We start from the raw sequence: 24,882 nt of genomic DNA on the forward strand, positions 1-24,882 counted from the left end.
GACTTCACCACATCTCTGGTGATAGGAATCAGTCTCCTCTGGTTGATTTATGACAATTGGGTTCTTTTGGGAGGCTCTGCTTTTAGCAGATAAGAGATTTCAGGAACTCAAATGCCTTCTGCTCAAAATAATTTTTATGCCTCAGTGGTATATTCTGGACCCCTTCATGTTCTATGTGTTTTCCTCTAGATTATTCCAGTGGGTAGAAGATAATTGGGTGCAAGTGTTCTCCAAAATTATATCAGTACATATTTGTATTTGAGCCCAGAAACCTTCAAACAAGTGGCTAGAATATAAAACAAATATAAACAAACACAGTGACTAGGATATTATTTACTGGATCCAGACGACACTGTTGTTGCAAGCATAAAATATTGCTTGCTCAACAAGATTCCTTTTAGCAAATTAAGGGGGATAAGAAAAAGATTTTATTCAAACCAAATGGTTTAAAATTATTTAATCTTTTCCTGTTTTTAAGGGGGCATTAAACTCTAATAGTATATTTTCACCACCGTATTTTTTAATATTAAAAAAAATCTCACTCTTTCAAGAAATGTTTATTGTACCAGCACTATTTTATATGCTGGGAGTTTTATTTTATGCCTGATATTGTGATATGCCAAAGATGGACAAGGAAACTAAATACAGGATTAAAAAGACTGAGAGCTTGCTACCCCAAGGGAAAAGAAGCGAACAAAAACTCTGATGAAGTAGCCATCAAAAGAGAAAGGAAAAAATAGGGGTTTTGGCCTAGCAGCCCAACTCCTGAAAGGTTAGAGTTGATAAATTATGGCTCAAGCTGGGGAAAAGAGACATATTCAGTACCTACAAAATAATGCAGCAGAACTTATCTTTGTGGGAAGTAGGACACAGAATAAATTTCCTTGGTGTCTGTTGGGTTGACCGAAACAGAAAGAGTAACGAGAGTAATGGAACCTAGAAACTGAAAGAGTAATGAGGCTTTCTAGAACAGTGGTGCCAGGTTAGAGAACTTTGACCTGAGCTGGAAAGGGCTGAATTTAGAGAATACAGGGCTGAAGAGAGAAGCTGTTGTAAAAATAATATGCTTTCTGAGCAGTTGTCATTTAATATACCATATGCTTTCCATACACTTTCTAATTTAATTCTTACAACAATCCAATTAAGTACTAGTATTATTTCAACTTTACTGAAGAAGAAACAAATCGTGTAACTCTTCTTTTATTGATGGGCATTTTCGTTATTTCCTGGTTTTTTCTATGCAGAATTAAACATATCATATGTCTTAAGTACCTGTGTTTTTATGTATGTTGATTTCTGTGCATATTTTAGGAGAACGCAAGATTACTTTTCCATATTTGCTGTGATTATAACTAGAAAAAACACACATATGAAAACTGATGCTGGCTCGGCGAGCAGAGGAGTTGAAACAAAGATTTCTTGGATTCTCAAGGTCTGGTAGCAGTGCTCCTTTATTCAGAGAATAGCATGGGGACAGGACCCATGGGCAGTGAAGAGCTGCAAACATGGGTTGAGGGTAGGGCTAAATTTAAAGCATAGGTATGTGAGTTATCTCTTTACAAGACAAAGGAAAGATTATGTAAAAAATCGTTAAAATGGTATCAGTGTAGGTGGGATGTGGTTATTGGGAGGTCCTATAACTTTAGATAAGAATCAGATCGGATCAGGTCAGCATGTCCTGTGCTTCCCAGAGGATGATATAGATCGGTATGTAGAGCAGGACGCCTTGGCCTTCTCTTCCTGGGGGAGCCTCGATCCTTATCAAAAATCTGGAAGGAAATAAAAGGGCTAACAGTATTTGTATTCTGTGGTATTAGGGTATTATGGCTGATATATTTCTGCTTCCCATTTTCTACATTTTTGTATTGAGTATGTATTACTTAAAATGAAAAGAATAAGTAAATTTTTGAATAAATGATATGGTGTAGATTATCGTAATGTAGCCTCACAGCTTAGCAAGATGGTCTTGGAATCTTTCCTAAAAGCAATAACTACAAAGGAAAACATTATCTCAATATAAGCCATGACACAGACAGATAAAATCTGAAATATATTAGTTGAAATATATATTGAAATCTGAAATATGCTGTGGTTCATAAACTAATTGGCATCAAATCTTTTAAACACTTTATAAGACACGTAAAAAAGACCAATATTGGGGCCGGCCCGGTGGCCGAGTGGCTAAGTTTGTGAGCTCCACTTTGGTGGCCAGGGTTTCGCTGGTTCGAATCCTGGGTGCGGACATGGCACCGCTCGTCAGGCCATGCTGAGGTGGCATCCCACATGCCACAACTAAAAGGATCCACAACTAAAATGTACAACTATGTACTGGAGGGACTTGGGGAGAAAAAAGCAGGAAAAGAAAAAACCAAGATTGGCAACAGTTGTTAGCTCAGGTGCCAATCTTTAAAAAAAAGAAAAAAAGACCAATATTATAGAATGCTGGCTGGGTAGTTCAATTTATAGGAGAAGATGAGAAATGAAAGTTGGAGAGCCGGGTTGAAGTGGTGAACAGGAAGGGCACAGGCTTTAGAGTCAGCTACTTATGGATGCGTGGTTTTGAACAAGTTGCCTAACTTCTCTCAGACTCCGTTTTCTCTCCTGTAAATGGAAATAATTTCCACCCTGCAGATCTGTGCTGAAAATGGATTAACAGCCAGTTGGAGTGGGTTCAAAAAGGGTGAAAGAGGAATTAGAGACAGCAAGTACAGATAACTCTTTTGAGGAGTTTCAGTCTTAAAGGGAAGCAGAGAGGGGCTGGCCCAGTGGTGCAGCGGTTAAGTGCGCACATTCCGCTTCGGCGGCCTGGGGTTTGCTGGTTCAGATCCAGGTTGTGGACATGGCACCACTTGGCAAGCCATGTTGAGGTAGGCGTCCCACATATAAAGTAGAGGAAGATGGGCACGGATGTCAGCTCAGGGCCAGTCTTCCTCAGCAAAACGAGGAGGATTGGCAGCAGATGTTAGCTCAGGGCTAATCTTCCTCAAAAAAATAAAAAGAGAAGCAGAGAAATGGGGTGGTGGCTAGAGGGGAAGTTTGTTACTATTTTAAAGCATGTTTATATGCTGATGGGAATGATCTAGTGGCGAGAGAGAAATTGGTCATGATGGAGAACTGCAGGAGTGATGTTCTTGAGTAGGTAGGAGGACAGGGTTGGCCTTAGGAAGGAGCATGGTATATGGAAAGCGGCAGGTAGAACAGAGGTGTGTGTGGGTGCAGATGCTGATACATGCAGAGGTGGGAGAGTGAAAGTGTCTTGATTGCTCTTGACTGTGTTATGGGATTAAGTCCCTTCCTCCAGCAAACAGCAGGACCAAAGGGAATGCAGTGGGAGAGTCTGTGGGCAGAAGTGGGGAAACTTGAGGAGAGCAGAGAAGCTGTGACATAGTTGTCTAGGGGAGTAAGTTGATAGGAAATGTGACATAATTGCTGTGGTGGTGGAGGCAGGGTCACTGAGGGCCCACTGGAAATCAGTAGGCAAGAATGTAAAGTGAGATCAGATGGCACTGTAGTGTGTTTTCCTCCAGGCAGTGGCTGGGCTAAAGTCAAGGTGTCAGCAGGGCTGCTTCCTTCTGGAGGCTCTGAGGGAGAACTGGTCTCCTTGCCTTGCCGGTTTCTAGAGGCCACCTCCATTTCCTGGCTCCTGGTCCCTTCCTCCATCTTCAAAGCCAGCCACATAATGTCGTGGAATCTCCACTCATTCTGCTGCCTTCTCTTGTCTCTAACATTGACACTCTTCCCACCCTCTCATGAGGACCCTTGTGATTACTTTGGGCCCACCCAGATAATCTGGGATAATATCCCCATCCCAGAATCCTTAATCACATCTGCAAAGTCCCTTTTTGCCATGTAAAGTAACATATTCACAAGTCTTGGGATTAGGACATGAACATCCTTGGGGGGCCATTGTTCTATCTTCCATAATTAGGGAAGTTGAATATGTTTTCATATGATTATTAGCTTTTTGTATTTCTTCTTTTGTGAATTACCCATTCCTGACATTTTTTCTATTAGCTGTTATCTTCATAATTCATTTGTAAGAACTCCTTCTCTCTTAAGGATATAAACCCTAACAGTGCAGCATTTTGCATATTTCCTCCCAGTTTATTTTGTTTACAAGATATTATCTAACTTACAAAAGCACACTACTTTTTAAATCTTTATCTTGTGGAAAATGTCAAACAAATAAAAGTAGAGAGATTAGTATGTTAAATCTCCACATATTCATCACCAAGCTTAAGTAATTATCGACTCAATGCTAATCTTATTTTATCTATACCCTTACCCACTTCCCCTAAATTATGTATTATTTTGAAGCAAATCCCAGACATCATATCATTTCATACATAAATATTTTAGCAAAATACATTAATATCATGATTTAAATTTTATTATTCTTTCTGAGGTTTCTGTTTTTGATGACAGGTACAAAAAAAGCCCAATTCACTTGTCTTTTTAAAGAGGATGAAAATGACGTCTGAATATTAGTTTTTGCACCTTTTTTTTTTTTTTTTAAAGATTTTTATTTTTTCCTTTTTCTCCCCAAAGCCCCCGGTACATAGTTGTATATTCTTCACTGTGGGTCCCTCCAGCTGTGGCATGTGGGACACTGCCTCAGCGTGGCTTGACGAGCAGTGCTATGTCCGCGCCCAGGATTCGAACCAACGAAACACTGGGCCGCCTGCAGCGGAGCGCGCGAACTTAACCACTCGGCCACGGGGCCAGCCCCCTAGTTTTTGCACCTTTTAAGGAAATCATGTTTCTTTTTTCTTTAAACTGTTATTAGGAAGGACCATTTTCTGACTGCTTAAACAAGTATATCTGAGCACCTATCATGTGGAAATGCTGTGAATTTAGCTTCATGTTACCCTTGAGTACACGTGAACAGGGGACTGTATAAAAGGATTACAATTATAAAATTAGCAGGCTGCCCACTGGTGTCCGCAGCACTTCTGACTTAGTCCTCTTTCCGTGATGACACTGACGATTAGGAACAACTGCTAGAAGGCTGGCAATTGTCTGTCATGCTGCATCATTTAGACATTTAAATGTGGGGTTTTTTTTGTTTTTTTGCCAAGACCACTGGGCACTCTGTGAAAGTAAAAGCAAACATGCAAAACGAAGGGAGGAACATCTCCCCTCCTTCAGAGTCAGTCTGCTGCTTGGTAACCCCTCGCTGTTCCCAAAGGGATGAGCCCCAACGTCCTTTAACACAGCCCACACTGTGATGGACTGTTGGCAACCACAGATGGAATTAGAGGGCAGTTGTCTTCTGCTTTGAAAAAGAAGAAATATAACAAGTACACTTTATTACTGGGGACTAGGTAAGAATAGGGGATCCAGGTGATTTCTTAGAGTTCCAGACATAAAGGGGGCAGCAGGGCAGGAGTTCAGTATGTGATTGTCATAGCCTAGCAACTCCACAGCCAAAATAAACACAACCCAGACCTTACCACCATAAATACCAACAGATTTGTTTGGCGTCCTCCAAGCCCCTACTCTTAACCCCTTGCAATCTGGTTTCACTCCTTTCTGTGAAAACTCTTTGAAGGTTACCAGCCAGATCCTGGACATTATTTCAGTCTCTGTCCTGTGTGTCATTTCTTCAGTAAGTGACTATTAATGGCCCCTGTCTTTAAACTTCTTGCTCTCTTAGCTTGTGATGCTAAATGATTCTATTCTGCTCAGGTTTTTTCTTTGTGAATCTTTGGCTATTACGGTAGCTGCTTCCTATCCCTTCAGCCCTTAAACATGGCTCCTCTGTAGGCTTTGATAGAAACCTAAGCTTCTCTCTTAGCACTCAGTCCTCAGTGTCAACTCTCTTGCTCCCAAATCTCTATTTCAAGCCTAACTTCTTCCCTGAGCTCCCGACCCATGTTTCTGGCTAAATTCTGGGGATGTCCAGGTTGACTCTGCTCACCTCAGACTTTTTAGCTCAGCTCCTACCTTGAACTTTAGGCCCTGGACCCTAGTGCCCATCACCTCCAGGCTCGGACTCTCCTAGTTCAGGAGATGGCATGGCAGCAACTGAGAAGGGATCACAACTTGCCGAATCTTAGAACTGAGTCTGATTGCTATAAATCAGGCAGGCCTAAATTGAGCCTGTGTGGTACCTGAGTGGCTGCAGTCACACCACATTCCCTCCTGGGGACCTGGATGCTGCTCGTCTTTTCTTCCCAAGAACTCTCTTCCTCTAGGTCTGAAGCCTGTTTTGCTGAGGCCCTGAAATGTTGATTAGTTTCAGCATGTGCCCTCCCAGACAATCAAATCCTGCTTTGTTTTCTTATTTTCTCAGCCCCACTACTGCTGTGTCCCAACCTTCACTGGCAGAGTCTTCTGGGTATGGGCCTTGTGCCATAGGGCCATTCTCCTGGACATTCACAAGGTCTTGACTGTTACCTTCTCAAAGTCCTGCCTTCTTCTGTGTCCTGCTGCCCCTAACTTCCTTCATGCCTTTATTACTTCATGCTCAAAATTACTCAAAATCTCTTCAACTGTTATTTCTGGAATGCTGCCTCACACTTCAGCTCATCCTGCTTTCTAGTATCATCTTAAATCCTTCCTGGAACTTGGTGAAGTTTAAAGACATACTTACCTCTAAAGTAGATTTTTTTCAGTTATTAATTTTATTAGCATTCTTTTCTTTTTATTATTTATTCTCAACAATGTATCATGTGAAAGGTTGGAGGGCCCAGCTTTGCTAGTGTCCCATAAAGTCAGGCAAGCATTCTTTTGGTATATATGCTAGCTAAAGTTGTAGCTAAAACATTTTCAGACATTCACCTTGATTATGTTGCTACATGGGAAAATGCCTTCAGGTACCTTTCACCCCAGGCCATAGTCCACACAGATCGGTGTTCTATTGGAAGCCTTCCACAGTTACTCTCTTTATTATTATTTTTTCTCCCGCTTTATTGAGATATAATTGACATATAACATTGTGTAAATTTAAGGTGTACAATGTGATATTTAACTTCAGTTTTATTATTAGGGGGACTGTCTGTCCTCTTCTTCTTCCTTTCTCCTTCCCTCTGAGTCTAATTCGTTCATTGACTAAATAATTATTGAACACCCAGTTCAGGAAAGGTCTGCCTCTCTAGCAGGGGTTGAATCCTCCGACACGTGGAGAGTCAGTCCAGTTAATAAAGAGGTGAAGCAGGTGGTGGTGGAGGCTGCAGAGAACTGGAGAGGATGCCCCATCACAAGGGAGCAGCAGCTACTGATCTGCCCCATTGTTATCATGTGGAATGTGGGTCCAGTGTTGTCAAATCATCTTTTAAAGAGAAGCTGGACATCTGGATTTTCACGTGAAATCTCCCAATTTTAAATGTTAGCAACCAATTCAAAAACCTTTTAAACATGGTGAGGGCTAGCAGAACAACTGTGAGCTGGACTTGGCTGCAAGCTCCCAGTTTGCATCCTCTGCTCCCTGGAAACCCCTCGGAACCCCTCCATGTGCCCTGACTCCTTGTGCTTTCATGGCTTTTTCTTTGGTTCTTCATGTCCCGTTATCTGGACTGCCCAACCCCCATTCTCTGCATTGATCGTAATCCTAACTCCTACCCGATCTTTAAGATCCAACTCAAAGTCTGCTGTGTGGCATGCTTGGCTGGTCAGCAGCAATAAAGATTCAGCAATAGAGGAAGCCAAAATCAGAAATGAGTTGACAGGTGGTCTAGATGCCAAATCCTGGGAGGACAGCCAAGGAGGGATCAGATTCCCAATCTACAAATCAAGGAACAGGGAACCAGAGGACAAGAAGTTCAGTAACTTGGGTTAAGAAGTCTGAGCAAGTATTAAGCACAGGACACTGAAGATCAGAGTGGAACTTGATAATAGTCATAGGACAGCAGCTTTTTAAAAACATAAAATTCTCCAGGGGCCAGCCTCGTGGCCTAGTGGTTAAGTTTGGCACGCTCTGTTTCAGTGGCTCAGGTTCGGTTTCCAGGCATGGACCACAGCATGGCTGCTGATGAGTGGTGACCCACATACAAAATAGAGGAAGACTGGCACAGATGTTAGCTCAGGGCGAATCTTCCTCAGGAAAAAAAACCCAATTCTCCAGTTTTTGAAGGGAAAGAGAAAAGGAAGGACAACTGACATTTTAAACAAACCCACTATGTGCTAGGTATGTCTCAAAGTCATGCCTGAGGTTCAGAGAGATCAAATAGCTTATTTATGTCACACAGCTATTGAATGGCAGGGTGAGAATTTAGATTTTCAGTTCTTTGTGAAAACCACTATACCAGTGGTTCTCATTTTGGCTGCATATTAGAATCACCTGGGAAGTATGAGTTTGTCTGTTTCGTCAATATCAGTGTATCCAGAGTTTGGTACCTGGGGAGCTTTAAAAAAATTAAGATGCCTAGGTGGCACTCCATACCATTAAGTAGAATCTCGAGGGCTGGGACTCAGGCATCAATAGTTTTCAAAGTTCCCCAGTGATATCAATGTACAGCCAAGGTTGAGAACCACTACCTACTTCCCACAATGCTGAGCAGTGCTCCCAGAGTAAAGGTAAGAAATGAGTAATAAACAGGTAGAGGTCGAGGAGGCCACTGGAACTGAGTCATGTTATTTTGATTAGCCCCTTCTTCAAGTGGAAATGTACATCTGTACTCATTCACAAACAGATACCCAGTCTGGGAGTCTAGGGAGTAAACACACATGGACCAGTCAAGGGGACTGAGCAATGAAGAGTACCAAATAATAGTTCTTCAAATGTTGGTTTTTGTTTTCATTTTTTAAAAGTGTATAATTCAGTGGTTTTTATTATATTCACAGAGTTGTGCTCTCATCTCCACAGTCAATTTTCTTTTTCTCTTGAAAGCCCCCCAGTACATAGTTGTATATTCTAGTTGTGATGTGCCTCTGGCTGTGCTATGTGGGACGCCACCTCAGCATGGCCTGTTGAGCGGTGCCATGTCCACGCCCAGGATTTGAACCAGCGAAACCCTGGGCTGCTGAAGCAGAACGTGTGAACTTAACCACTCATCCACAGGGCCGGCCCCTCCACAGTCAATTTTAAAACATTTTCATCACCCCAAAAAGAAACTCTGTACCCTTTAGCTGTCAACCTTCAGCCCTAAGCAACCACTAATTTACTGTCCTTCTGTATAGATTTACCTCTTTTGGACGCAAATGTTGGTTTTTGTGTGTGTGTGTGTATGTGAGGAAGATTGTCCCTGAGTTAACATCTTTGCCAATCTTCCTCTATTTTATGTGGCATGCTGCCACAGCATGGCTTGATGAGTGCTGTGTAGGTCCACTCCTGGGATCCCAATCTGTGAACCTCAGGCTACCAAAGGGGAGCGTATGAACTTAACCACTACGCCACCAAGCTAGCCCCCAGTGGGGCCAAGTGTTGGTTTTTAATCCCGCTGTTTCATTGATGCAGGGCCCACGATGATCTTTGTTATTTTTATTTGTTTTTGATTTTTTATTGAAACACAACATATGTACAAGGCAAGAAGCATAAACCATAAGTGTACAGCTCACTAAAGTTTTGTAAACTGAACTCACCCCTAACCAGCAGTGGGATCAAGAAACCAAACATGGGCGTCTCAAAAGCTTCCTTTGTGCCCTCCTTCTTCAAGGGGAAGCACTCTTCTGACTTCTATAAGCATAGATTAGTTTGGCCTCCTTTTGAGCTTTGTACCAATGGAATTATAGAATATGGTCTTTTTTATCTCTGGCTTCTTTACTCAACATTATGTTTGTGAGATTCATCCATATTATTGCCTGTAGCCCTGACAATCTTTTGATGTAAAATTCACCCAGTTTCCTTCAGAATAAATTATTTGGAAAGGTTCATTGTACCTCTAAAATTCTTCAGATGAGTATTGAATAAGCCACCTCCCTTGGTCAGTATGAAAATAACTCGTTCCTGAAGGATTTGTTTGGGAATTTAAATTCCAGAAGACTGACACTTTTGAGGACAAATGATAGCACCTCGGTCTTACAGAGCTAGTTGGACAAGTCATTAAACTTGAACTGAGGGCCAGCCTGGCAGCACAGTGGTTAAGTTCACATGTTCTGCTTCGGTGGCCCAGGGTCACCAGTTCGGATCCCAGGTGTGGACATGGCATCACTTGTCAAGCCATGCTGTGGCAGGCATCCCACATATAAAGTAGAGGCAGATGGGCATGGATGTTAGCTCAGGGCCAGTCTTCCTCAGCAAAAAGAGGAGGCTTGGCAACAGATGTTAGCTCAGGGCTAATCTTCCTCAAAAAAAAGAAAGAAAGAAACTCAAACTGAATAAACTTGAATGTTTATAAACATTTCACAAATATAAGAGACTGAATTTCTTATCTAGGTCTTTCTTCCTGGGATCTTTTCATTTGGTATGTCTTTGGGAACTGCTTATGACTTTCCCTTCTATTTAAAATTTTCTTTCTCTTTTACATCTAATAGTATTCAAAACTGTAGACCAACCCCTTTCTTTGCCTAGGAATGTTTAAGTGTAAGACCAAACATACAGCTAGTGATGAAGTAGTGTTTTTATAGCTACAAGTGTTAGAAAGTGCCATATAATTTACTCCTAGTTTTCTTAGCAATTTCTTCTCTCCCTGCACACTCAAACAAGCTAGTGGATTGCTTGCTAAACATGGTACAGTACTTTGCACAGAAATTTGTTCTCTGTGGAATTTCTTTTTATGGACCAACAAGGTTTGCTTTTCAGAAGGAAGCACAAGGAAGACCTTTGTGAACCAGGCCTTTCCTATTGTATTTGAACATTCAGGTGCCTTGGGGAGGCTTTGAAAGGGGCAGGGGGTGCAGGTCTTGTGCTGTGCTCTCTTCCCCAAAGTCAGTCTCACCGAGCAACTGGGGTAGGAGGTCAGTATCTCGGTTTGAGGCCAACCAGATCAGAAGTATTGAAAACAGAGGCTCTGTGACGTTTCAAACACACACAACAAACATGATAACCAATAAATGTGCTTCCTTCCCTGTGCCCATAAAATTAGCCACGATGTTTAGTCCTCAGACCAGAAATCTCAAAAATAATTTGAAAAGTGCATCCCTAAGCAAACAGTCAGGGAGAAACCAATCACTTCTACAGGTTTCTATGACTCAGTGTTGCTCCAGCTTCCTCTGTGATTCCCTTAAGATCTCACATTTTATAATAAAGGTCATCAGACCCCTGCCTGTTCCAAGGGAGAAAAAAAAAAGGACCGCTTTTAAGTGCTTAACAACTGTTATGTTTTCTCAGTTTGCAGAGAAAAATAGAGAGGAAATGGGGAGTTTGTTCATGGAAATTAAGCACAGCTCTTCCAAGACATGTCTTGTCGTCTTTGCCCATCACAGAAATAGATGTTCTGGGATGAAAGTGCTTGCACGAATATTTTTTCTAAGATTTGTATACAGTGGGAAAGCTTGAAGAAAACTTTTCTTTAAATGTCATTTTACCTCCCATCCCCACTATCTGAGCTATCATGCCCATCCTTGAACTTGATGTTGTAGTAACACCAAATTGCTCACAAGTCGCTGCCACTGCCCCTGCCCCTTTGCTCTTGCCGTTCGTTCTTTCTGCCTGAACTAGCTGTTGTCAACTCTTGCATTTTATTCACTGCCTCATTCTTAACTTCACCTTCAAGACTCAGCTCAGGTGTCATGTCCTCCAGCAGTTATGACCCTCTAGTTTGACGTCATTGCCCCTGCTCTGTTCTCACTGCACCCTGGACGTATCTCTGCCTTAAACCTTATTGTGTTACATGATATTAAAATTCTTTTTTGCATGTGTCTCACATTAGCATATACACTCCTTGAAAGCAAATTATTAATAAAAATGATTAATTATATGATCCTCCTTTCATTTTTCTTTTAAAAGTCATATTAGCCCATTTCCAAACTTTACGTTTAGTTAAATAATCCTTAATGGAAAACAAATGGAGCTTTGTGAAATGTATACTATCATTATTTTGTCTACTATTAAACAGAAAAGAAATAATTTAGATGAAGGGTCTAACTTGAAAGGTCCTTAAGCACACTGTTGATGCTGAGCAAATATGACCTGGAATATCCATTTAAAAACACGGTCTCATTCCTTGCTTTTGCCGTGTGTGTGTTTCCTTTCCTTCCTTTATTAGCCCCTTACTGTTCTCTGTTACACTAGATTTTCTTTTTATTTCCAAAGAGCAGCTCCTTGCTTATGACGTTTACTGTCACTTTATAGATGTGGGTTTCTAAGACTACCCCAAAGGAGACAGTTTGTTTCCTCTTTCAGGACCGTGTCTGAAAACCATGTACCTGTCGCCCAGTGAAGGCTGATGTCCGGGCCTTGACCATATGGCCTAACAGTAATCATGACCGTTTGTATGATGCTGTACGGGTCAGGCCATGTGCTCAGAACTGTATATGCGGCAGTTCTTTAGAGGTAGGAACTGCACCTGTGCCCTTGTACAGATGAGGAAACAGAGAACTTAATAACTTGCCAGCATCGAACAAGTTTTAAATGCAGAGCTGGGATTAAGAACCAAACTCTGCCAGGGGCTGGCCCCGTGGCCGAGTGGTTGAGTTTGCGTGCTCCGCTTCGGCAGCCCAGGGTTTCGCTGGTTCAGATCCTGGGCGCAGACATGCCACCACTCAACAAGCCATGCTGAGGCAGCGTCCCATATGCCACAACTAGAAGAACCCACAACTAAAAATACACAACTATGTACCGGGGGGCTTTGGGAGAAAAAGGAAAAATGAAATTCTTTAAAAAAAAAAACAAACTCTGCCAGATTCTAGAATCTATGCTTCAAAAAAGATTTTTTTTAATTGTTTATTTTGAAATAATTATAGATTAATAGGAAGTTGCAAAGAAAATGTATGGGGAGGTCCTGTGCAACCTTCACCCCATCTCCCCCAGTTTGACATCCTGCATAACCTATGGTACAACATCAAAACCAGGAAGTCGGGGGCACACCTGGTGGTGCAGTAGTTAAGTTCGAACCTTCCGCTTCAGTGGCCCGGGGTTTGCCGGCCCAGATCCCGGGTGTGGACGTGGCACTGCCTGGCAAAGCCATGCTGTGGTAGGCATCCCACATATGAAGTAGAGGAAGATGGGCACGAATGTTAGCTCAGGGCCAGGCTTCCTCAGGAAAAAGAGGAGGATTGGCAGCAGTTAGCTCAGGGCTAATCTTCCTCAAAAAAAAAAAAGACAAGAAGTAGTTTAGCATCTCATAGGCATGGTAAACTGAGGCCATTGATTAGCACCGAATTTTAGTTAAATATGACTTTTGAATGGAAATAGCATTCTTTATACTATAAAGCTTGCATTTTAATAAATCATTATTACCATGATATACACTGAAGAAAAGTATGGTTTAGATTATTATTTTTTAACTTTTTAGGATATAGATGCATTTTAGAAAGCAAAGAAATATGGACCTTTTCAGCAAAAAAAAGACATAGACACACATATATACAAAATGTTTATGGTTTCAAAAACATTATCTCCACCCCCCAAAAATGTGCATACACCTCAGGTTAAAAACTTCTGGTTTAGAGCAACATTTAAGGAAATACGTTTACTTAAATCTGGAAGCTCTTTAACAATCCTTTTTAGTGCTTTTTAATCTTTTCCCAACTCTGCTTATAGAAAAGCCCCCCAAACTCTCTTATTACTCTTTTACTTAAGGGACTGAAATTTCCTTGGATTTTCTACAGCTCTTGGTTGCTTAGAGAAAAAAACCCTGCTTCCAACATTATTGCCCCTGTGAACACTCTTTATCTGGGACTGCTTTCTTGTGCACAAAAGGCCTTTGGTCAATAACTTTCAGTTAACTTTCCCTTTTTAGGTCACCACCAAGAACTTGGGTACTTTGGGGTCATGGCTGTGGAGGGAGGGCTGAGGTCTGGGATCTCTGAAGCTGGGCTAGATATGATAATGTAAGTGGCAGCTCCTGTCAGTTTTGAGCCAGCTTCCACGAGGCAGGAAACGCATTTCCACAGCCGGGGCTCGTCCTGAGAGGGTGAGTCAACAAGACATAGGTCAGAGCGGCAGTCCGGGAGGAGGAGGGTACAAATATAAAAAAAGCCAGGCTTATGGTCTAACCAGAAGAGTAGGACAAGTCTTGATTCTGAGGAAGATTCTTGCCTTAGTCATAAACCTCTTATACGCTTCCTGGCGAGGTAGAGCTCAGAGAAGTATTCTGCTGCTGTGGAGCCAGACTTCACATAGCCTAGAACTTACGAGGAAGTGGTTACACCTGGAAATGTGTGGGTGGAAAATAAGGGCTGATGCTGACACTTTGCATGAGGGATTGGCTGTGTTCTGCTCTCAACTGGCCAAGGTAGAAGAAAGCCAAAGTGCTTTCACAGTGTGTCAACTGTGTAATTTTTTATGATGATCTTTTTCCAATCAAAAGTTTCACAACTGCTGTACCATCTTTTAAGTTTTCTGTCTACTGATGAATGCTTTATATTTTGCATACAGTTGGCTTTTCACTACTGTGAATAGTTTTACAGCCTGGTTGCTAAAAGAGACTAATGACATAAATTTGCTTTCAAAGAATTGTATCCTTTTCCTCCTCCTTCTGAATTTGACTATTTACGAGACAGCCTTATGCCATGGTTACTCTGTATTGTCAAAGCAAGTGTTTGACCCAAGAGGAGAATGGAGAGTGGAAGGATGGAGGGTAGACCTGGGCTAGTGTCTGTTTATGACTTTATGTAGTGCCGTGCTGGGGCCCCCTGACGTTGAAGGTCTGCCTGTGTGACAACAGGAATCAGATCTGTGTACCTACTCTGCCAGAAACTGTGCTAAACACTATAAATAATCCTCCCAGCAACCGTAAAGTTGGCTGTTTATCCATGAGGAAACTAAAGGTCAAAGTGAACTACCTGACTGGTGTCACAAAACTAGTTAGTGAAGAAAATAGGATTTGACCCATGTGTTTCATACTCATAGATTTAAGTGGAGAATTTGCTCCTCAGCTCTGGCTTCTTGCAGTACAACCTTCCTCCTCCCCCCCAGGAGGAAATCTGGCTCAGGGACACTGGTGGACACTAACTTAATCCGTCCAAGATTGATTAACGACCCACCAGAATGCCATTTCATAAAGGGCCATATGCCTTTCCAATAAACAGAATATCGGCTGACCAGGGCCCCCTCTGGGTCAGAGTGCTTGGTGAGCATTAAATCAAAGAGGAGAGAATTGGGTAACCTCAAGGCATCTCATATCCAGACTGTAAGGCTTGAAGAATTAAACATGTCCTGTAGCCCAGTAGTGGCTAGAATGTTTATGTCTGCCAAATATAGACTACCCTGGACAGTGCGAGATAAACACTGGTGAAATTTTGCTTCTTTCCAAAGTCATTACTTTTTGCACTCCAGGCAACTCAGGGTAGATAACCTCTCTTTTATTTACATTATAGCTGTTACACTTTCCAGGATTACTGTATCTCTTAGATCACTCAGCCTGAGGTGATCTTAGCTGTCATCATAGCTTCTGGAGCATTCGAATGGAATCTATTAGAATTTACAAACCATTATTTAGGGTGAGTTACTTTTGTAATCCTATAAACTCATTCATTGGGTGTTGCTTTTTATTTTCTTTTGAGGAAGATCGGCCCTGAGCTAACATCTGCGCCAATCTTCCTCTATTTTGTATGTGGGATGTGCCACAGCATAGCTTGATGAGTTCTCCTCGCCCACAAACCCCAGACCACCAAAGCAGAGTGTGTGAACTTAACCACCATGCCGCCAGGCCAGCCCCGGGGGGTTGATTTTTGATGAGATTTCTGTCTCTAAATTCTGACGAAGTGACCTTCTTAGAGTTTGCAACTTTTATTCTCTCAAGCCCTGGTAGCGTTTAGAATCTCCTCTTCTTGAAGACTTTAATAGATATGATGAAAACAAGTTACATAGCTAAAATCCACCACCTATAGCAGTCACTCGTATTGTTACATTTTACACTTAACAACAAATGGGCCGGCCATGCAAATATTTTATGCACCTTTCTGGATTTGTGATATATTTCACATACAACAATCAAATAGAGAGGAAGAGCATGTCTTTAGACCCTAAACTGTCCCAGTCTCACAAAGATAATGGATGAAAAGATTTCAGGAGAAATTAACATCTGATTCTTCCTTCAGGCCATAATAGCCTTTCTCTCCTGCTCTAAAAGGAATGAATTCATCTTACTCTTGGGAGCAGGTTTCTCTTTGCATCAGAAAGCTTTGTAAAGAAGCCAGCTGCACCCGAGAGATCCCTGAAATTCTCAAGTAACGCATTTTAAATTAGGAAGGCTTGCTCCAAGGCTACGGAGGTTGTCACTTGGCAGTGGGATATGGTATAGTGGCAAGAGCCTGGGGTCTCTTTTTAAATTGGCCACTTTTAGCTGTGTGCAGCCTGCCTACTTTGCCAATTGTTTGTGAAACTGAAATGAGATGATGAGTTTGAAAGTGTTTTGAAAACTAAAGTGCTATACAAATGTAAGTTGTTACTTCAGAGCAAAGCAGTGAGCAGTGAGAAAGGAATCAGTTGAAAGCACACCTGACGCATATTCTTTCTCAAGCACCAAACATTAAGTGCTGATCTTTATTGAGCATTTACCATGTGCCAGGCATGGTTATACATGTTTTACATATGTTAACTCGTCTAATCTTCACCGTACCCTAATAAGGTAGATATTTGTCCTCATTTTACAGCTAAGAAACAGTGAAGCACAGAAAAGTTAAGCATCGTGCCTCAGGTGATATACCTAATAAGTGATGAGATGAAGCCGGGTTGCAGATCCAGACAGCGTGGCTCCAGAACCCAGAACCACACTGCTGGCAGCATAATCCTTACCAACTGAACTCGTAGCAGGTCCAAGCTATTTGTTATGCATGTCTCAAAAGGTTAAATGTTATATAAGTCTTGACAGGTTAAAATTGTGATGAATAAAGACACTTTACAAGAAAAAGGAGTATCCTTTAAGGATTTGGATTTGACTCCCTTCCAATGCCCAGTCTTCATATTTTGGGGTCCTACATAAACCTTACTTATATGGGGTGTGTGGCCCTTAAACATGCATGTAAAGTCATCCCTTACACACCTACTTCATCAGCAAATTGGTGGTGATGGAGTTGGTTGATCCTTTAAGATCCAGTAAGGTTGAAAATGGTCAAATGAGAGGGTGTAGAGGAAAAGCATTGTAAACTAAAATGTCAAACAAGTGTTTTATGCTTAAATCTATAATAGAGATCAGGAATCAGTTAATATACATCTAGTAATTTTACTCTTTTTTAAAATGCCCCTGCTAATGGTGATCAGATCTGATTCTTAAGATAAAAATTTATTGGTCACCCCATGATAACGTCTGGCAGCATCTTTTCTTCATCAACATCAGTTGTTAAATCAGATTTTTATCTGATTTGTCTGGTTTCTCCTTTATTCATTTCATTTCTTTTGTTTTAGCATTTATATCTTCTGATGGCTTGATTTGGTGCTTCTAGTCAGATGATATAAATGTTTATTTATATGTTATCAGAGAGAAAGGAAACAGAAGTGAGAGAACGAAAGGCTAAAACCTTCCCTTCCCTCAGGCACTAAGGCAATCCTTTAATTGTTTAATAAATTTTTTTATTGTGAAAGTAACACATGACGATGGAAAAGTAGGTACAGAAAAACACCAAGCCAACCAAAAAGATGAAACGTGTTCCTACTTAACAGAAAATTCAGTACTATATTTTTTATTTAAGATTGTATCATAAATATGTTTGATGTAAGATTGAAACATAAATAGATAACATAAAAATGTATTCTTAAATATTTAAATTTATAGTTTTAGATGTAGATGTGTCAATAATATTTGTCATAGTTTATTTAACCATTCACTATTATTGGATATTGCCTCCAGCTTGGTTTTTTTTTTTTGAGGAAGGTTAGCCCTTGAGCTAACATCTGCTGCCAATCCTCCTCTTTTTCCTGAGGAAGACTGGCCCTGAGCTAACATCCATGCCCATCTTCCTCTGCTTTATATGTGGGATGCCTACCACAGCATGGCCCACCAAGCAGTGCCATGTCTGCACCTGGCATCTGAGCCGGCAAACCCCAGGCTGCCGAAGTGGAATGTGTGCACTTGACTGCTGCGCCACTGGGCCAGCCCCCAGATCAGAAGGTATTGAATGAAGTAGCTAGTATATTATTATATATAAGCATATGAATAGAAAAACATTTGGAAGAACATTCACCAAAGTGCCATATTTGCCTTCTCAGTGAATATTGCCTATGTCTCTTTTGTTACCCAGACAAAACCAGCAAAGCATCCTATCCTAGACTTTTCCCTTCCTCCCCATATCTAGTTAATTATCACACGTTTTGACATCTGTGTACTTCTCAAATTTCTTTTCTCCTTGCCACTGTCTTCTCTTAGGCCCTTGTTACATTTTGTTCTCTTTTACTTTTTGAAAAGATAAATTAGTTCATTTTTATGTGCCAAATAATGTAAAATTAAAATGTATAATGCACAAGAGCTAACTTGGTGGGGCTTCCACTGGCCAAATTGAGGACAATGTGAGCATGAAAATAAATGTCGATAATCATGGATTATAAAATAGGAATCCATGAGTTCACACTGATATAAATAAAAGAAGAAAAAAATAAATGGGAAAGAAGGAAAGGTCCTCCTTATTATAGAATTGCGGGTAATAAATCCACAAAGAATGATGGAATCAGAAAAATCACAATTTGGCAGCCACCATAACAAAAACTAATTGGGCCAAGAATCATGAATGGATGCTCAAACTGGTGGGTAAAAGTATGATGAGAAATGAGATATGTACATAGTCTCAAAGTACAACAAGATACTTACTAATTATAAAGGGAAAATAGTATCTGTACAGTGAAGAATCCTGGCAGACGCTGCCTTAACCAAGTGTTGAAAGCTAACATGACAGTAATGGGATAAATGGACATCATGTGTCTCCTGATATGATGCACTGAGAAGGAGAGAAGAGTCCTTCTCTGGTATTTTTGCCAAAAACACATAATCTAGTTCTAAATATAAGGAATACATCAGAGGTTAGTAAATTCAGAGGCATTCTTCAAAATAATTATCCTGTACTCTTTAAAAATATCAAGGTTGTGAAAGAAAAAGAAAGACTGGGGAACTACTTTAGACTACAGAAGACTTAAGGTGACATGATAGCTAAATGAATTTGTAATCCTGAATTGTATCCTGGACCAGAAAAACTTTTTTTTTTCCCCTTTTGCTATAAAGGATATTAGCTGGACAGCTGACCAAATTTGAATGTCTATAGATTATAATACTGTATAAATGTTAATTCCTGATTTTGATAATTGTCGTTATACAAGAGAATGTTCTTGTCTTTGAAGAAATATACACTGAAGTGTTTAGGGGTAAAGGGGACCCCATGTCAGAACAAAATTTAAACTAGAGTTTCTTTTAGATGCTCTTTAATGGGTAGAGGTCACATGACAATCTACCAGTTTTCTGACAGACTATCTATGATGACCACTTACAGGTTTCTTTGAAAATCCTGGATCTGTTCATTCAGTAGCCACCATTGAGTGTGAAGGTAGCAAGCATAGTAGTAGGCACAGGATGAGGCAGAAACAGTTGAAATGTAGTGTCCTCAGGGAATTGACGACCTACGGGAGATGAGCCAGAGAGAGAAAATTAATGAGAATGATAAAACAAATGTAGTAAATATTAACATATGAGGAATGTAGGTGAAGGGCAAATCATTTACTATTTTTGCAGCTTTTCAGGATGTATGGAATTATTTCAATAAAAAGTTAAAAATGCATTGTAAAAACTACTAGAAAGAGAAAAAGAAATTAAAAGACAGTAAAAGATTATTTCAATAGACTAAAGTTTTATAGACAATTTACAAACCTTGTATATATATATTAGGCCACAAAGAAAAAATCTCAACAAATTCCACAAAGCACAGAAATGTACATGCCACACTCACAGACTACAAGCAGTAAAACAAGTAAAAATAAAAAGTTTAAATTTAAAAATCCAAACTGTTTAGACATTCTCAACTCTCTAAACAATAACTGAATCAAAGAAATCTAAACTACTTCCAAACTATTTAGAATACCAAGGTAGTGAATAAAACCTATGGAATGTGGCCTAAACTATAAGCAAGGGAAAATATCTGCAGTGTTAAAAACTGCTATTATTAATCAAGAAAGAATAAAAATAAATCATATACTATTCTAGAAGTTAGGGCAAAAATATCAAAAATACTAGAAGCCCTTGAGAAAGACTGTTGTGCCTCCCTCTGTGTTTTCACGATGGTCACTTCCGCCACTTGATGGAGCAGCTTAGGGAGCACTTTCAATGTTCCAGTACCAGGTGCTGGATTGGAGAGGCAAACAGGAGTTCTTCCCTCGTGGAACTTACACTGTGTGCGTGTGTGCACGCACGTGGCATGCGCGGTTGCACGTGCACGCACACATCAGGGAAAATATCAGATATTTTAAACTACAAGTTTAAATTCAAATTATAAATGAAAAAATTCAATCAATGTTATGAAGAAGGACAGCATGCTCGTCAGTATCCCTAGTGTAGGAGCACTTAGCAGTATTCTATTGTCATTGTCTCCCTACTGTCTTTCTTTGACTCTCCCTATTTTCTGTGTCTCCTTGTCTTTTTCTGTTTTTCTCTCTTTCCTCTTGCTCTCCCTATCTGCCTCCCTCTTCCACTTCCCTGAAGACACTATGTTTCAATTATTTTTGCCTCAACCTGAGCCTACTGCTCCGCTTGATAGATTGGCACTCAATAGTGGCTACTGAATGAATGAATCCAGGAGTTTTAAAGAATCCTGTAAGCTATTAGTAAGTGGATGCTCTGCCGGACAACCTGTAGATTAGCATTTGACTTGTATTTATGAAAAACAATGTAGAAGAGAACCTAGGAACTATGTAATATATAGAGAATACAAGATAACCACAGAACACAGCTTAGACAGCTGGTAGACTATTTAAGCAGTATTAATTGCAATTCTAAGAAGGGTGGTTTGTGTAAGGAAAATCGTAGCTAACTTACCTTTAGAATGGTTGAGTGAGAAATTTGAGTGTAAGTGCTTGGGGAGATCAGCAGATACAGTTTACTTTGATTTTCCACAGATTTTTGATAAAGGTTCACATCCAAGGCCCACACTGGGGTGGGAATGTAATTGGAGTGTCAAAGGTAGGGCTGAGGTGTATAAGAGGAAAAGTAGGAAGAGAGATGCAAGTAACAGGTAAGGACTTGTTCAGGTAGGCCTTGTAGGCTCTGGTAAGGACTTGGGATTTCATTGCCTTGCCTTTGGAAGGTTTTGAGAATGTCTTCTGATTTACAGCTGTAAGGGATCTAGTTGCTGTGAGGACAGACTATAGTAGAATAAGAGTGGAAGCATGGGGACCAAGTAGAAGGCTGTTGCAGTAGGTGATGGTGGCCTGGATACGATAATAGCAGTAAAGTGATGAGAAGTGCTTAATTCAGAATAAATGTTGAAGGTAGAGGGAACAGAAATTTACTGATGATTGGCTGTGTGGTGTGAGAAAAAGAGAGTCAAGGGTGACTTACAGGTTTTTGGCTTGAGCCACTGGAATGAATACAATTCATATTGGTCTTCCTGCCTTACAGTCTGTTCGGGAGGAGGTGTGTCATGGAGGTTATCTTTGAAGGGCAGGGAGATTAGTTAGGAGGCTACTGCAGTCATTCTGGAAAGATGAAAGGGGCTTGAATCTGGGCAGAGGCTGTAAGTATGGAGAGTCATTCAGAGGGCACAGACTTGAGAGAGATTTAGGAAGTAAAAATAACCACTTAGGAAAACAGTTTAGGATTTTTTACTAAAACTGAATCTTTTCTCCCAGTAACTCCACTTATTGGTATAGACCAGGGATTGCCTGAGGCCTGTTTTTGTATAATCCTAGAACTAAGCTAAGAATATTTCTTGTACTTTTAAAGGATTAAAAAAAGGGGAGAGATGGGATATGTAATAGAGACCATTCATGGCCTTCAAGACCTAAAATATTTACTGTGTGGTCCTTTTCAGTGTAAGTTTGCCAACATGCTTTGGCAGCTCGGGGTTTGCTGGTTTGGATCCCAGGTATGGACCCACCCATTGCTTATAAAGCCATGCTATGGCAGGTGTCTCACATATAAAGTAGAGGAGGATGGGCACAGACATTAGCTCAAGGAAAATCTTCCTCAGCAAAAAGAGGAGGATTGGTGGCAGATGTTAGCTCAGGGCTAATCTTCCTCAAAAAAAATAAAATAAAATAAAGTGTGGTTTCTAGGGCCAGCCTGGTGGCATAGTGGTTAAGTTTGGAGCCCTCCACTTCAGCAGCCGAGTAGGTTCAAGGATTCGGATTCTGGCCACTGGACCTACACCACTCATCAAGCCATGCTGTGGCAGAGTCCCACATACAAAATAGAGGAAGATTGGCAACAGATGTTAGCTCAGGGCCAATCTTCCTCACACACACAATTCTCAGACCTTAACACAGACTTGCTGAATCAGAGTGGGATTTCTGAGGACCACTGCTCTAGAGATTTTTTGTATTTGTGCACCAGGAGACATGGTGAAGAGTAACAGCACTGTGCATAAGAGCCCCAAACTGGAAACAACTGAAATGTCAATCAACAGTAGAGGAGATAAATAAATTATGGCAATTAATACAATAAGAGTATTTTATAGCTTGTGGTTAAGGGCATGGAGTGTGAAGGCAGACTGCTTGTGTTTGAATCCCAGCTCCACCAAATAGTAGCAGTGTGACCTTGGGCAAGTTACTTAACTCTCTAAGTCTCAGTTTCCTCATCTGTAAAATGGGCATAAAAATAGTAACTACTATATAGGGTCATTGTGAAAGCTTAACAATTACTTAAAATAAAAGAGTGCCTGGTACATAAGTACCAGATTTAAAGAGCAATCTGCATGTAATGTATTATGATGCTTTAAGGAAAAACATGTCAAAGTTCATTTCATAAACGTGATAGTCTGCCCATATATTTTGCATATAACAAAATGAGTGGGGCCGGCCCAGTGGCACAGCAGGTAAGTGTGCACGTCCCGCTTCGGTGGCCAGGGGTTCACTGGTTCTGATCCTGGGTGTGGACATGGCACCACTTAGCAAGCCATGTTGTGTTAGGAGTCCCACATATAAAGTAGAGGAAGATGGGAACGGATGTTAGCTCAGGGCCAGTCTTCCTCAGCAAAAAGAGGAGGATTGGCAGCAGATGTTAGCTCAGGGCTAGTCTTCCTCAAAAAAAAAAAAAAAAAGACTAAGCAACCTAAGGTAAAAACAATGTAAATTTTGGAGGTTGAAACCTTGGCATTGCCTCCACAAACCTCAGCTTTCACATAGGAAAAATACCTTCAAATTGCTCTTATGGCATTATGAAGAAAACTGATGAAATGTGTATGTATATATGCCATACTATGTTTGGTACATGGGCATTCAATAAATGTGTTTTCTTAATTTCCCTTTCGTTTGTTTCACCATTTCCTCAGCCTTTTCTCCCAAAATTCCTCTGCTGTTTTGATATTCTCTGAGAAACACTGCGAGAACTAAGGTGCAAAGTGGCTTCCTTGACTGTACGATTTGGCTTTTTCCATGAATCAAGGTCAGGAGAGGCAGTGTCTAGTGTTTTCCCAGCCATGCCCCGGGGCCAAGCCTGGGCCTAGATCTAGGACAGGGCTGTAATCCTGGTATCTCCTGGGATTTCAGCTCTCAGCTGCCTTAGTATGTTAAATGCTTAGTATGTACTTAGCAATACCTAAATACAGAACGGGCACACAATGAAATAGATTCTTTTCCCTTCTGTGCTGGCCACGGCCTATTTTTCCTACATCCCAGGGCCTAGGCCTTAGTAAGCCCCGTAATATATATTATTTTGAGGTGTTAGGATGAATGTAACCTTCTCAGTGGAGCTAAAAACCTCCATTTCCTAGGATGGGTTAATAAACAACATAGATGAGTTTAGGGTGCAAACCGCTGAAACCGCTGGCTGCATTTTATGCTTGTCTGCAGCAGCAACCTGCAGACGCCTCGTTCAGAGAGAAAATTACTAAATCTCCCCCTTGGTTAATATTCATAATCAAAAGGAACCAGACATATGCGTCTCCAAAGACAGAGCCAAAGACAGCGCCGCAGCGAAGAGGCTCCCGTTGAGGCACGATCTCGAAGGGCGGCCGGAGGAGTAGGAAGGCAGCCTCCTTGTGACGTAAAATCAGCGGACTCTCGCCCCGGCTTTAGGCCGGTTCCGGTTCCCCGGCTTTCCGGGCGCGAGAATACGTGAGCGCGGCGGCGTTCTGCGCGTGCTCCGCACAGGGACGCCAGAAGGTTGGGTCCAATTCGCGAAGGAGATGCGTGATTGGCCGAAACCGTGCTGGGGGGTTCCCCAGGCCTTTCGGCAGGGGTAAAACAATAAGAGGGGGCGGCGGCAAAGGGGGCGGGACGTCTGTGTTCCTTGTCGCTCGTCGCAGCGCTTGGCGCCCGGGAAGAGGTGGTTGTAGGGGAAACGAGCTAGCGGCTTTCCGGCTTCCGAGGCTTGAGGTTCAGCAGAGGGGGGGCCGGCAAGCGAGAAGGATCCGCGGCAGCCGGGCCTCGGCGACTCTCCTGCTGACCTCCGCGCGACGTACCCGCCGCCGCTGTTGGTTGGAGGTGTGTACGGGGACCGGGAAGGGAGGTCGATGTGGTGGTCGGAAGGGGACATTCCCTTCGCGCCCCGCGGCTCGAGGCAACCGTCGTGTGAGCCCCGGTGTCAGAGGTGTTGCGGCAGAGAGAGACATTGTTCTTGCCGGCTGCCTGCGCTGCCGTGTGTGCGTGAGAGAAGCCGAGCCTTTCCTCTCAGGTGAGGGATGGGAGGCCGCGTGGGAAGGGAAGTGACCGGCCCGCGTTGGGTGGACTGAGGACTACGAGGGCACAGGTGGGGCAGGGGTCTGTTG

General features: G+C 41.6%; 1 protein-coding gene and 1 long non-coding RNA gene across 11 annotated transcripts in view; one reads left to right on the forward strand and one right to left on the reverse strand.

Moving 5' to 3' along the window:
- Nucleotides 1-24,882, forward strand: part of G3BP2 (G3BP stress granule assembly factor 2) — a 78,990-nt gene that overhangs the window by 21,177 nt on the left and 32,931 nt on the right. For 2 of the 10 annotated variants that reach the window (XM_070263692.1, XM_070263697.1), the window contains exon 2: nt 16,639-16,798. The exons of 4 other annotated variants lie outside the window; for them this stretch is intronic. The gene's annotated coding sequence lies outside the window, so the exon portion shown is untranslated. Of the gene's footprint in view, nt 1-16,638; nt 16,799-23,538; nt 24,789-24,882 lie in introns of those variants that run through there. 4 more of the 10 variants (XM_001489846.7, XM_003364693.5, XM_070263696.1 and 1 more) reach the window with 4 other exon arrangements.
- LOC138923634 (uncharacterized) lies at nt 1,434-24,136 on the reverse strand. The gene is made up of 3 exons (XR_011437539.1): nt 20,994-24,136; nt 19,457-19,585; nt 1,434-1,769 (listed from the first exon to the last, which is right to left on the reverse strand). It is a non-coding gene; the product is annotated as an uncharacterized lncRNA (long non-coding RNA).

This window comes from Equus caballus, chromosome 3 (assembly GCF_041296265.1).
Source record: "Equus caballus isolate H_3958 breed thoroughbred chromosome 3, TB-T2T, whole genome shotgun sequence".
Taxonomy (NCBI): domain Eukaryota; kingdom Metazoa; phylum Chordata; class Mammalia; order Perissodactyla; family Equidae; genus Equus; species Equus caballus.